We start from the raw sequence: 13,567 nt of genomic DNA, 5'->3' as shown, positions 1-13,567 counted from the left end.
TTATTGTATTCGCTTCAATCGCTCTTGAATCAGCAGATCAAAGATTGGAATACTTTCCTTTAACTGCTAGAGGTGGATGAGAGGCCGCTATTTATTTGCTTGCTTTTCTGGTTCGTCTAGTTCATCTAGTTTACAACGGTCTGTTTGCTAGGTTTTAGACAGGGGCTAAGGGCGAGTCATCCCTCTTAGCAGCTCTTTCCTAATCAATCAACTTTTGTGCTCTCCCAAAACAGCAAAAAGACTTTGAAGAATTCCACCAACTACTGATCTCATGAAAGGGAATACTTTTAAACAAGACTTTCTTTCTCTTGCGCCACGTCGAAATGTATAGGCACTACCTAAAGTTAAGTAAGAAGGCATCGAGGTGGCTAGCTTCCCTTCTTTTCTGGATCTTGACTTGGATTGTGATAGATGCAATTTTTTAAGTCTTGATTGAGAGCTTTGCACTTCCTTACATCTCACTAGCTCACCTCATAAAGTAAAGGTTCTTTCTTTCCATTCCGTTAGATGAGAACTTGGTATGGAAAAAGGTTCTCCGCGTCACATCGGCTTTTCATTCAAAGACTGGCACCCCCTTTTCATCTGCATCTGAAAACAGTGGTTAGGCCTTACCTGGACCTTCCTTCTTTTTGCATCTCATCTCTTGCTTGCTAAGTTAGTCTACTATTGAATTGAAGTCCGCCAAGTGGCAGAGTTAATAGCAGAAAAGCCTTTTTTTAGGGATAGTGAAATTCTAGATCGAGGTGATTCACCCGTAATAAGGGGGCAAAGCCAAAGGCAAGGCTATAGGTGCCTCCATCTGTATGGGGGAATTTTTTGCTCAAGCTTCTCGATCCGGGAAGGAACTGCTCGCTACTACTACATACGATGCACTAATGAAAGGCTCGACCCAGGCTGGAAGAGCAATCCATGCATTTTGGAATTATGATCCAAAGAGAGTCGTGTTGACGTGTATCAAGCAAATTGATCACAAGAATCCATTCAACCGTGCAACTTCCAGTAGATCAACTAACTTATGATGGCATTAATAAAATAAATAAGAGATTTAGAAGCCTGCTTCACGTTTATTTCTTTTCTCTTTATTCATTATCAGTATATGCTGTATGTCAATTAAGGTAAAAGTAAAACAAACATCTAAAAGGCTCGAAATGAGGTTAAATCGGGTCCTTTTATCCTCATTAAGCTTATAATGAATCATCAGAGTGATTCACGATCCTAGGGCCAATCTATAACTCTGTTACAGCCATGGATCTCCTTTCAATCCTAAGGGAATCCTATGAAGTTGGAAAAGATTCTCCATTCTATAGGTATTCCCCTACTGTTGGACTTTTAGTTTCGCAGGCCAGTTACTGTTTTCGTTGCCTTTTCTGTCAATCCGCAAGTAGAAAGGATAAAGGATCAAGGGTCTCAACTCACTTTGCTTAAGACAGGTCAGCAGAGCTGGATCTAAAAGAACGAAATCTTCCTTTCGATCTTGTACTTTTCTTTTTTCGAGATTGGCTTGGTCTTCAGTCTTCCTTTAAATGAAAAGAAGAAATTGGATGGTAAATCAGTGGCATCCTGAAAGTTAAGCCACGAGCCCAAACCCCTGCCAGAATAGCAATGCCAATACCAATAAGTTGAAAGGTAGTTCCGAGAATATTAGGTAATTTTCGTTAATCTTTACTTTCGCTCCTATTCTGATATATGATCCTCCCTTGTCAGTTTCTGAGCTTTCATTCTTATAGGTAGAGAGAGGTCATATCCCGGTCAAATAAGGCGCACCTTCTGCTAGGAAGTAAAAGAATGTCCATAATGTTGTGCCAATAAGGGATTGAATCTGCCCTCTTTTATTTCTGTATTTTTTTGTGCTTTCTTGGATTGGATCCACAGCCTTACTCATAGTATATGACGCATCCTAAAATCACATTCCTTTTTACCCTAACGTGTGACCCTTTGGTTTTAGTTCGTTGGCATAGCCTTTTAACTGGAGGAATACAAGCAAGGTCCAAACCTGACTCCTAGTCATCTTTAAAACTCACTTCTTAAGGTGCAAACAGCGATTTAGTTTGAAACTTACCTTTCTTTCTATTTTTTTATGTTTATCTTTCTTTATATAATATTGTTCTTTCTTGAGTCAGACTAGTTTGTATCTCTTTGGTGTGCATGGTCTCTTTCTTATTCTTATTCTTATCATCAATAAGTTCTTCCATATTTCTTTTTCTATCTTTCTTCCAATTCTCTTTCTTTCTGAGCACTAATGGATAAGCATTAAAAGTAAGTTCTCTGGGCGATTTCTTTCCTATGCTTGCTAGCTAAATAGAGTTGCCTTCCACACGTGCACTAAAACTAGAGTATACTACTCGCCTTCAGCAAAATCCTGAGTCTCTTGCTTGAACATCATTCTCCTATCTAAAATAAGGCCTGAACGGTGGCATAAAAGCCTTGGAACGGCTGCCGCGCCTGATTCGACTCACCATTATTATATTAGGCCTTCTTTGTCTTCGCATTACCCTAGTTCCTTAACCCAAATCCAAATTTAGGAGAAGCTAAGCTAGCTGACCTTTCGAGAGAAAAGGAAATAGCTACACCGAAGGACTTACTTCCTCAAAATAAGGAGCGAAACCCTATGATGACTCACTTTAGGTTGAACCTAATCTGAGATCTCTCCCATCTTCAAAAACCAAGTAATAAAGCCAACTCTCACCTTCGATTGATAGATGAAGAGCCCCGCCAAACCAATGAAAGTTGAGAAAGATTTGGCATCTTGAAAGGCAGCTAAGAGCACATCTGGTCTTCACGCAAAGAGCGACGGGTTATGGGCTCATCTCATATGTCCGATTTAGGCATCTATCTTATTGGCGCAATTTTAAGATCAAGATTTGTCCCAGCCGCTCAAGCGGGATCCGATCGGGCTTTAGCGAGAACAGCTGTAATTGAATCGGGAACGGAAAGACTTCAAGTCAGAAAGTTAGCCTGAGTTAAACCCTTTTCTTGATCTATGATATTGGGAGAGATTTTGTGTGATCTCATCTCGGCGGTATCCCCTTCGCTTTCTAGATTCATAGGAGGTCTCAAAGTAGATTCGGGAATAGACCCTATTCATGAACAGGGGAACCATAAACTATAGATTCTCCAATCCCTTGACTTTCAATTCTCGCATTGAAGGTTAATGAGTTAACCCACTAGACTAGAGGGAATCGGCCAGCCGCGCCCTTCCATTAGCAGTGAGACCTTAATGGCCTAGTACGACCAGACAGAAATAGGTTACTCGGGTAAGTCTTCTTCCAGCGCTGCTTCTTTCGGCTTAAAGCAGAGCAGCGGACAGGGGAGATCGAGGATAGGACCAAACGGAAAGAACGAAAGCTCAGAAACTGACAAGCATATACTACGATATGGGAATCGATTTGTCCCAACCTTTCTTTGATTCCAGGATCGATAGCAGCTCAACTTCCGGCATTGATGAGCTAGAGGAGCAAGCAGAATGGGAAAAAAGGGAAAGAGGCAATGAGTTCCACTGCCATTACTTCAGTTAAGTGCACGCCTTCCGGTAAAGGTAGTCCGGGGAATGCCATCAAGAAACCAATGAAGTCTTTCCTTCAGCCATCAAGGAATCAAGCAGAAAGTTCCGTCTTTTCAGGTGAATGGGCGAGTTCCGGGAAAGAAAGAAGCCCGCCCAACACAACAAGTGAATGCTATGAATGAGCCTTCTTTCCTTCATGAGTCAAATTCATTCTATTGAACGGGGTAGGAGGCGACTACGCTGCTGGGTTACAGACCTGGAACTACGATTCTCGATAACGCAATCAAATGACTGCCTCCTCTGATTAAACCAGCCAGACTATCGGGGGCAGGCATTGACACCCCGTCTACATCGCCTTCTTCCTTAACTATGCTATTGATGACCAGGGAAGTATGCTTAATGGCTTCCTGGTTTCATCCATATCCATACCATAGGTCTATTCCTTAAGTGGGTCTAAGACTATCAGACAGTGACAGAGTGAAGGATCGTAGATCAGTAGCTGCTAAGAAAGACTAGACTCTAAGAGAAGTAGCAGCTATGAGACATACCTTGTTTGTTTCTCAATGCTAGGATTTACTCCAATTCATGAGCAGCCCTTGCCCATGAATGCCATTGATAGATATCCCTATTTAGGTCTTCCAACATATTAATAAAGGACCTTAATGGAAGACCTACGATATTTCTTTTATTACTTTGGAACTAAAGCTTATGGCTGATAGGTTCAATCCTTTAATATAATGAGAAAGTCGAAGACTCCCCTTAGCCTCCCCTTGTTTGTTCTTGTGCTTAAGCTCGTGCCTAAGAATGCTAAGCCAGAGACGGATCCACTTTAGCGCATCGAGTAGGTCGAGGGGTTAGTGTTTCCAGTCAATCTAGTACTAGTACTTTCAGCTACAGTGGATTAGTCCTATGCACTATCTATTGTTTACCGTGAAAGCCATTAGGAGAATACGGTCGATTAAAAAAAAAGGGTTCCTCATCAATCATCAGTTAGAAGAGCTTCTATTTGTGACATGGCTTCAGTCACTGGGTCCAACCTAGAACATCAAGGGCTTTCCTCTGTAGGGATATCAGATAAGTAGCGCTGCTATGGCATACCCAAAAGTCGGAGAAGAAGGTCCATTCACTTATTTACTTCCACAGTTCGCTAATGCTCACCTTAAATACTTCCAACCTTGGGAATTGGTTGAATAAGCTCTAGAAGCTTCCCTAACCTATCGACACGAGACATCCAGACTAAAGGTTGGATACTCCAACCTAAGACTCACGACAGGCGGCTACCCCCCGGCCTCCTTCTCCTGGCTCTACCACCTGGAATATGAACTAACACCCATCCGGTACCATCGAGCTAGGAGACCAACCAAACCAAGCATGGTGGTGAAGTTTCTCTTTTTCACTCCACTTTCCTTGGGGATAAGAATAAGCTCAAGAAAATCATCCTTTCGAGGAACGTAGTCGCTTTAGCGGCTTGCTAGTACTTTTTTGAACTGAACTGCTTTAAAATGGCTTAGGCCCCAGCTTTCCCAAAATCAATGCTGGCTTGAAATAATCCTCCTTTAAATGCTTGATATACTCCTTTCTCCTTGCCAGTTGATAGAATTCTTCCTCTTTGCTTGCTAGCAACTCCAGAGGCTTAGATTTATTCTGCAACTGAAGGGGGACTAGAAATAGATCTATGAAAGAAAGATAGGGGGACGTTTTATCTATCCTGGATGACTTAAGCATAAGATTTCAAAAGTTGCTTTCTCACTTGCCTAGCAGATGACTGTATCAGAGGTTACTTTATGATATTTATATGCAACCTAAGCAGCCACTTAGGATTCAGGAGCAACAGCACTTCTCTATTTTACGATATGATTTTATCTATTGAAAATCGTCTTAAAGCGTAGTTCCCCCTCACAGCTCGAGCATCCGCTAGTGTCCTCGACACGCACCTTAATAGCTTAAAAAAAGGAATTGAGAGAAGAAGATGAATGTGCAATGGAATTGCTATTGGATGGTTATACTTTTACTGCTTCTTTTAGCTGTTCCGATATCGGAATCGGTAGCATTCACAGTTGAGTCAATTCTATCACTCTCACTTGCAGCCTAGTCTCTTCCTCAAATAGGATTAATCTAGGAATGAAGGACGAGCGGATTTAATAGCTGAGAAAGGATGGCAAGACAGTCAATCAGAATCAGAAATAGCTGTCTTCCGATGATTCACTATTCCGAAAGAAAGGGTTGCGCTAAACCTTACGTAAAAACCAAACTTACCTTACGAATGCTACGGGTAGCTCTCAAGGGTGAAACCTCACTAATTGCCTATATTGAAAAAGGAACCAGAGCTAATGATTGTAGATCCTCTACCGTAGTAGAATTCACACCAACTTACTCTAGACAAAGATAAGATAACGATTTGGCTATTATATATATTCAATTTAGATTGATTGACTCTAAAAATTTTGGAACTCTCCAAAAAGAAAGATATTCTACTTGAGCTATTCTCGTTCTAACGAATTCAAGAATTTCGACTATAGGAAGAAAAAAGAGTTTGAAATTGTAAGAGGATGGAACCGAAAGACGGACAACACATTGTTCCAAACCGTAAAAATGCAGACGAGTCGAACCTACAACAGAAAGACTCCAAAGCAATGAGACAAAGACTGAAGAAAAGGAAGAAAAGCCTTTCTCAAAACTGCTTCTTCATGACTGAAAAAAGCTACTCAGAGCGGCTTTGGCGTACGAGTAAAGCTCCAAGCAGGAATCGGCAAACTGCCTCTATCTAGATAGATTCTATGGATGCTAAGATGATTAGTCGAGTGAAAAGACGATGATTTGATAGTCATTTCACTACGTTCAACTCAAACTTAGATACGTAGTGACTTGACTATACATATATTTTCCTTCAACTCATTCCTCTCCTTCTGTCTCTTTATTGGACCAAAGAGTGGCTCCCCTGCTCCCTTCTCTTATGGCGCAACTAGACCAGAATGAGCTAGCTGATAGAGCTCTTATGCCTACTTCTACAAGTACGGTATCAAATGGCATGGGACCTAAGTCACTCTGTTCTGGCCTAATTATATTAGTTATAGCCGCGCCGTAGCGCTTTCTGTTATGATTCCAAGTCTTGCTCCCACTTGTGTTAGTTTTAATGCTTTTTGCTTTATACGTAAGTTTGGCTTTGCCCATTGGCTATGTCCCCCTTCGTATGGCTAATGAACTCCTCGCTTTAGTCCGTTCTTTTCCTTCAGGTCGAGAGTTGCTGTTCTCGCCGATCGGGAAAGGCATATCATAAAGGGACGTTCAATGTAATTCTATAAGAGCGTTACCAAAATCTGAGTCTTGGCAGTTTAAGTTAAAGTTTATTAGACTAATACCACTAAGATGGCGGGGAAACTTACTTCCGAGAGAGATGCTAGTGAGGCAATGAATATTGTTAGTTCCAAGTCTTCGATGTCCCTCGGAGCATGAATTCTATTAAGCAAGAGTCAGATGGGTACTAACCTAGTAGTAGAATTCTATTGATGATGAGCGGGCAAAATCCCTCAGATCCCCCGGTTTGTGAGCCAGGTTCCCCCCTTCTTTTTTCTTGGCACGAGATGCCGTTACACCATACACAGTAGGAAAATGCTTCTCGGTCATAGGGGAGTTCAGAAAGAATCTCGATGATGAAACATTTTTGTATTTCTACCACTGCCGAAAGCTCCTTCTTGTACACTAGCACTTTGGTTCAGCTACCTTTTTCGTTGTGTTTAGCGATAGAACATCAAATAAAAAATTGATTGATCTCTTCGATTCATAGCTTGGCAAAAAATCCAAAATTCTACCTTTGATAAAGTGTTCACAAAGCAGAGTGAAAGGCACCCCATCGAGAGAGAGAGAGAAGGACCCAGCCCGGCCTCTTTTATTGCTCTGGGTTAGCTCTTTTCTTTTGTAGCTCTAGTCAGTGTATAACTCCTATTAAGGAAGTGCGCAGCACTCCGCGATCTCAGGGCTTGGAAGACCTTTCGCCAAAGGGCGTCGTTGCTACTTTTTGCGTGACTACTGATAGTGATGACCCCGCTACCGAATACTGCTGAGACAAATGGGTCAAAGCAAGGGCGGTGAGGCATGGCCAGAGAGGTGGTGAAGTTCTTGTTGGTGAATCTTCCTTTGATTGAGGAATGCATTTGGAATGAAGTGATTGATCAATTCATTACTAGGCTATGAGAGTCTCATAGAGGAATCTAAAGTTATCATTTATGTAACCCTCTACCTCGCCCTGGAAAGTCCCAAAATGGTCAAGTTGGCACTCTCGCATACGTATCTTGGAGAAGAGAGCAATCCTAGTTATTGGTGGGGGTAAGGCAACGGGTGGGTCATTACTTCTATTACTTGTTCGTTTTTCGTGAAATTATATGGGAATTTACTGAGAAGGCACTAATGGCCAAGCAATTGAAAGGAATCCCTCGGCGTTTGGGAGGACCATGTAGTATTCAAAGTAGTATTCAAAAGCAGTTTAATAAAAGAGTAGCTCTTAGGGTAAAGTTAGTAATAGTATCCTTATAACCCGAAGGCCAAGAGAATGGGGAAGACCTTTCCTAACCCAAGCGGAGGGACTTGCTTGTTCTTTCACATATGCGCATAGAATCTCTTCCATTATGTTCTTACCGTAGTTGCCGTGTGATGGTTTGAAAGTAGTTTCAAATATTCTTCGCATCCCCAGAGAGATACATTGTAACTTGGTCGTTAAAAGGTGCTTTTTTGAAAGCCTTTGCTATGGTCTTTACAGGAGAATTTTTTATTCAATAAAGGGGAGACTGTCCAGTTGCAAACCTAAAGGAATGGTTTGGTTGATAACTGATTGCGCCGGATTGGTATACTTCTCCTCTTGGCTTTGCTTTAATAGAAAATATTCGATAGGAAGCATTGACTCATGCACTCATGAACTCATATGCACTCCTAAAACTCCTAAAATCAGGAACTGGTTTGAAAGCTTCATTCATGAGCTATCTTACTAAAGGAATTCCAATTTCCTAAACAGGTGAGAAAATATAAGTGTGCCTTTTAATATAATAAAAGAAAAGTCATCCCTTGGATTGCTTACTTACTTTCTTCCCGATTGTCATCAGACAGAAGAGGGGTTAGACCAGACCAGCTAAGAGCTAGATTTTAGATTCCAGATACGACTACTGTTACAAGACAAAAGACCGGGAAAAGGAAAATAGATATTTAGAGGAAAGAGGTATTCATGTCGTGGATAGCTTAACTGATGAGCCCTTTCCACCCTTTGCAAAAGCAGGAAATCGATCTTTTGAATTGAAATGCACTTCTCATTCAATCCATAGCAAATAATGTTTTTTTTTCTAGACTTTGGAAAATGAGAGAACACCTTAGAAATTGCCAATAGATCGAATAGACTTCCCTAGCTAAACAACCAATGGCCTATGATAATACAAGCAGAGCAGACCGAACAAGCAACGGATTGAAGGAGAGGACTTGACTCAAGATTTCGACTATACGTATAGAGCTTTTCGTTTCACTATGTTCAACTTATTCCACTCATTTGGATAACTTATCCCAAGGAGCAAAGCTACAATAGACCCAACCCTATTCATGTTCCTTTGTCAAGATCAAGATGAAGGGGGGAGGATGAGATCTTGGGGGTCCTTGGCTAAGATGGAATCTTCACCTCTATCAAGGGAACCAAAGACGTTGAGAATCGATTCCTTATTCCCTAAAGAGAGTAGTTTCCGACCCTTACATCATCCTAAAGAGAATCAAGATACCCTAGGAACCAAGCTAGGGATTCATGACTAGCGTGAAAGCCTAGCGAACAAATAAGCGCTCATTCTCTATCGTGTTTACCTCTCTTAGCCCACTCCTACCTAGACAGGAGGATATAGATGCATTTTTTTCTTTAGGCATCCTCCTCTTAGTCTTTCGATGAGGAGTAGGTATTTCTAGGTTACGGGAATAAATATCTTTTGGAGTTCGAGTGGAAGTTGCCTGGTTTAAGTATGGTATGAATAATGCATGGCCAACCAACTTCGTAGATCGATCTTATACTTAGGAATATGGGAATCATTAGCAACAGTGATTTGTTTGTGACCAGATGAATTAGTGTAAGACAAAAAAGAAAGGGAATGAGGTGTTATATGATCTATAGCACCAGAGTCTACAATCCAGGTACTCTTAGTGCTAGGAGCATTAAAGGATAAGAAGCTAGAACTCTTACCAGTCATAGTTAAAGCACAAGGGCTAGATGTCTTACTAAGTGAGTCCATGAGACCACGTAAATGGTCTAATTCTTCTTTGCTAAGGGCTGGGATTTCCTTTGCAGCTTGTGAGATAGTTGGGTCTTCCATACTTTCAAAGTCAGACAATGTGTGGTTAGCACGTCTTTGTATGGCACCTTTGAATCCTCCAATACATTCGAGGACCTTCTCCTTTCCATAAAGTCTAAAATATGTGTCCTTAGTATCACCCGTTTTCCTACAATATCTGCACCAACAATCATCACGGTGAGCCTTTGAGGGAGGCTTTCCATACGAAAGGGATGGACCTTTTAAAGGACCTTCGCCGGTGGCTAGGGCTGAACTATCAATAGAATTTCCTCCTTCCAACATGACTGACCTCCAAGTTTCTTCCCCCCGTACAATATGAAAAACTTCTGAAAGAGAAGGAATTTTTTCTTTACCCAAAATTTGAACCCAAATTGGATCAAATTCAGAGTGCAAGCCAGACAAAAATTTAAATATACGTATCCTTTCAATAAATTATGTCAATGTAATAGAATCAGGTGTGCACTGCATAGTCAAATTTTGATACTGATCTAACTCGATCCACAAACGATTCAGCATCCCATAGTAGTCTGTTACGGAGAGGCTCCCTTGCTTGGTATTGAAGATCTGTTTTTCTATTTCATAACATGTTGCAATATCCTTCTTCATTGAGTATGCCTGACTTAGATTATTCCAAATCTCACTAGCAGTAGGGAAGAACATATAATTACGGCTGATTTCTGGTGTCATAGAATTCCATAACCAGGTCATGATAAGAGCATCCTCATCATCCCAGGCTTCATACTTGGGGTATGTCGTGGCTGGAGGGTTTCTTTCTAGATGATTTAATTTCTTTCGCCCCTTGAGAGTAGTGCGAACCAGTTGGGACCATTGGAGGTAGTTACGCCCATCAAAATGATACAACCCTTGTAACACCGGTAGATCATTGGGGCTGACGAAAGGTGCAGTCTGATCATCCATCATTGGTAAGAATCGGCAGCAAAAGGAAGACAGAAAAAGAAAAGAGAAAATCGACGATCGTGTCTGCGCAAGCAGCGTCGCAATCAAAGAGATCGCGTACGGAGTGGCCGATGGCAACGAAATCTCCTGGGCTTTGTAGATCGACAAATGCCGCTTTTGATGGCGGTGGTCTCGTTTAGAAACTCGCCGGAAAAAAATTCCGGTGGCGGCGTGCAGCAGCGGCAGAGCATCGAAACAAGTATAGTTACAACAATGAAGACTACCTGAGAAAATGTTGGAAAAATGCGGAAGCAGAGCCCTCAAAATCAGGAGCTCTGATACCAACTTGAAAAGAAGATTTTTGAATATTATTCCTGAATTGTTTCACTTAGACAATGATTACATACAGAATATAAAGATTATTTACAACCTAATTAAGGAAAGAAAATAACAGGTAATAAAAGCTATTCAAAACAAATCTGCACCAAATATGTCCTAATATAAACAAATCTATACTAATTATAGAATAGTTACAACAGTATTTTATGAATAATTTGCAAGCACTACTTAAAAGCCTGTGAAACTACCATATGGAAGATTTTAAACTTAAAATGTTGTTAAGAAAGGTAGGAAGTTATCTGCCCTTTGTATAGTCATTTTTTCTTCAATGAGTTATTGTGTGTCCCTATGTAATGGCTGACAATTTTATTTTCAAATAAATTAATTAAATTAGGGAAAACTTCAAGATAGGATGGCAGGTGGTAAAGAGGAGTATGACGCATTTTTTTATTCACTTGTGTCAACAGATACCTAGGTAAGCATTCGTTTTATGCCGGGCATTGTATTTTTTAATCAAAGAATCATGAAAAACTTATAGAATTAGGAATTGTGGTGTAATGTACCTTTTTCATTGCTTGAATTTGCAGGAGATGTATTACTCAATTAAGAGATAACAATTTTTAATTGATCAAGGTTATAGCTTTAAGGTATTTTCTTTTTAATTTTATGTTCACTACTTTTTACAGTTGTAGTTATTTTTCTTGAAAGATTGCTCAATTGTTTTACTCTATTCCAATGTTGGTTTGTTAGGATACAAGTTTTCTAAGAATTGACTTATAATAATTTGGGATGTTCCAAAAGTTCCTTTTGATAATATATTTATTTTATAATGGTTATATCCATGAAGTATACTTGACAACTATGAGTAAGGTGTACGATGCTGAAGTACACTTGGATGAAATTAAGCTTCCTTGTGGTGTATTGTTATTTGCTATCATCTGTGAAAAGGTACCAGACCACAAAGGATGATCTTGAAGGGGAAGAATTAGACGAAAAGTGGATAGAGAAAGAGAATAGAGAAAATAGAGAAGAGAAGGGATCTCATTGATTGAACTAAGAGTTGAATTACAAAGTTGCTATTACAATGTGATGAAGAGGATTATTTATATGGAATGAGACTGAACAGTGAGCTGGACTGAGCAGTGAAGCTTTTAGTATCTTCTAGTAACTAACTGACTAACTGAAAGGGGGAAGTGGAGCCTAACAGAATTAACAGAAAGCACATTACACATTCTAAACGTGCCAAATTCTAACTATGCCATGACTCCTATCATCATCTCTAGTTATCTGCCTTTGTTGACTTGACTGCTAAAACATTGGTTGACGCCTAGCATCATCATCACCTCGAGTTGTTGTCATTTGGACTGGTGATTTGCTGTTGATTGTGAACACTCAACTTGCCCGGAGTGAAGAAAGCTCTCAGAAGGTACTGCCTTTGTAAGAATGTCTGCTATTTGGACTGAGCCTAGAATGTGGCTAACCCGGATTGCCTTGCTATTAACATGGTCACGAACAAAATGTAAGTTTGTTTCAAAATGCTTAGACTTGGAGTGCAGAATTAGCAGTAAGTAGGACAGCACTCAAGTTATCACAGTATAGCATTGGTGCTTCTGGTGGATGATGCAGCAGCTCCCTCATCATAGTCCTTATCCAAGTTAGCTCTGCTACTGCCTCTGCCATACTCTTGTACTTAGCTTCAGTACTGGATCTAGTTACCACTGTCTACTTTTTTATTGTCTAGGATATTAGATTTGCCCCAAGAAAAATACAGTAGCTACTGGTGGATTTCCTATCATTCGGGTCCCCAGCCCAATCCGAGTCACTATAAGTAGTTATCCCCAAAGAAGTCTCCCGTTTTAGATGCAAGCCATAGCTAGATGTCCCACTGAGTTACCTTAGTACTCGTTTTTACTAATTTCCAATGAGACTCTAAGGGAGCTTGGACAAACTGTGATAGTTTGTTGACACTGTAGCATATTTCAGGCCTGGTTATTGGTAAATATTGCAAGCTGCTAATGATTGACCTGTACAGTTGTGGATAATAGAAGCTTGATCCTCCAAGAGCTGTGATCTTTACTGTGGAGGGCAAGGGAGTGTGAATGTGACGGGGTGCACAGCCCACCATGACAGCTTCCTTTAAGAATTCACTGATGTACTTTTGTTGAGTAAGCACCAGCCCTCCATCACAGGTTTTGTTTACTTGAATTCCAAGAAAATAGTGAAGGTTTCCCATGTCCTTTAAGGCAAATTTATCATTCAGTTTTGCTATGACATCCTTCACGAGCTCTGGAGACTCCCCAGTTACTATGATATCATCAACAACACAAGCACATAGGTCTTTAGTCCACTGAGTTCCTGAAAGAAGACTGAGAGACTTTGTGGCCTCAAAGCCAATCTCTCTTAAACCATGCTCATAGCTAGGAGGCTGTTTCATGTAGACTTCCTCTGTTAAGTCACCATGAAGCAAGACTGAGGAGCTAACTTGAGAGGAGGTATGACTGCAGAAGGGTGCTGACTTGAA

General features: G+C 40.6%; 1 pseudogene; it reads left to right on the top strand.

Moving 5' to 3' along the window:
* Window positions 1–13,567, top strand: part of LOC112779587 (general transcription and DNA repair factor IIH helicase/translocase subunit XPB1-like) — a 117,684-nt pseudogene that overhangs the window by 98,119 nt on the left and 5,998 nt on the right.

This window comes from Arachis hypogaea, chromosome 3, assembly GCF_003086295.3.
Source record: "Arachis hypogaea cultivar Tifrunner chromosome 3, arahy.Tifrunner.gnm2.J5K5, whole genome shotgun sequence".
Taxonomy (NCBI): domain Eukaryota; kingdom Viridiplantae; phylum Streptophyta; class Magnoliopsida; order Fabales; family Fabaceae; genus Arachis; species Arachis hypogaea.
The sequence above is the reverse complement of the archived record's forward strand: the minus strand, read 5'-3'. Positions and strand labels throughout refer to the sequence as shown.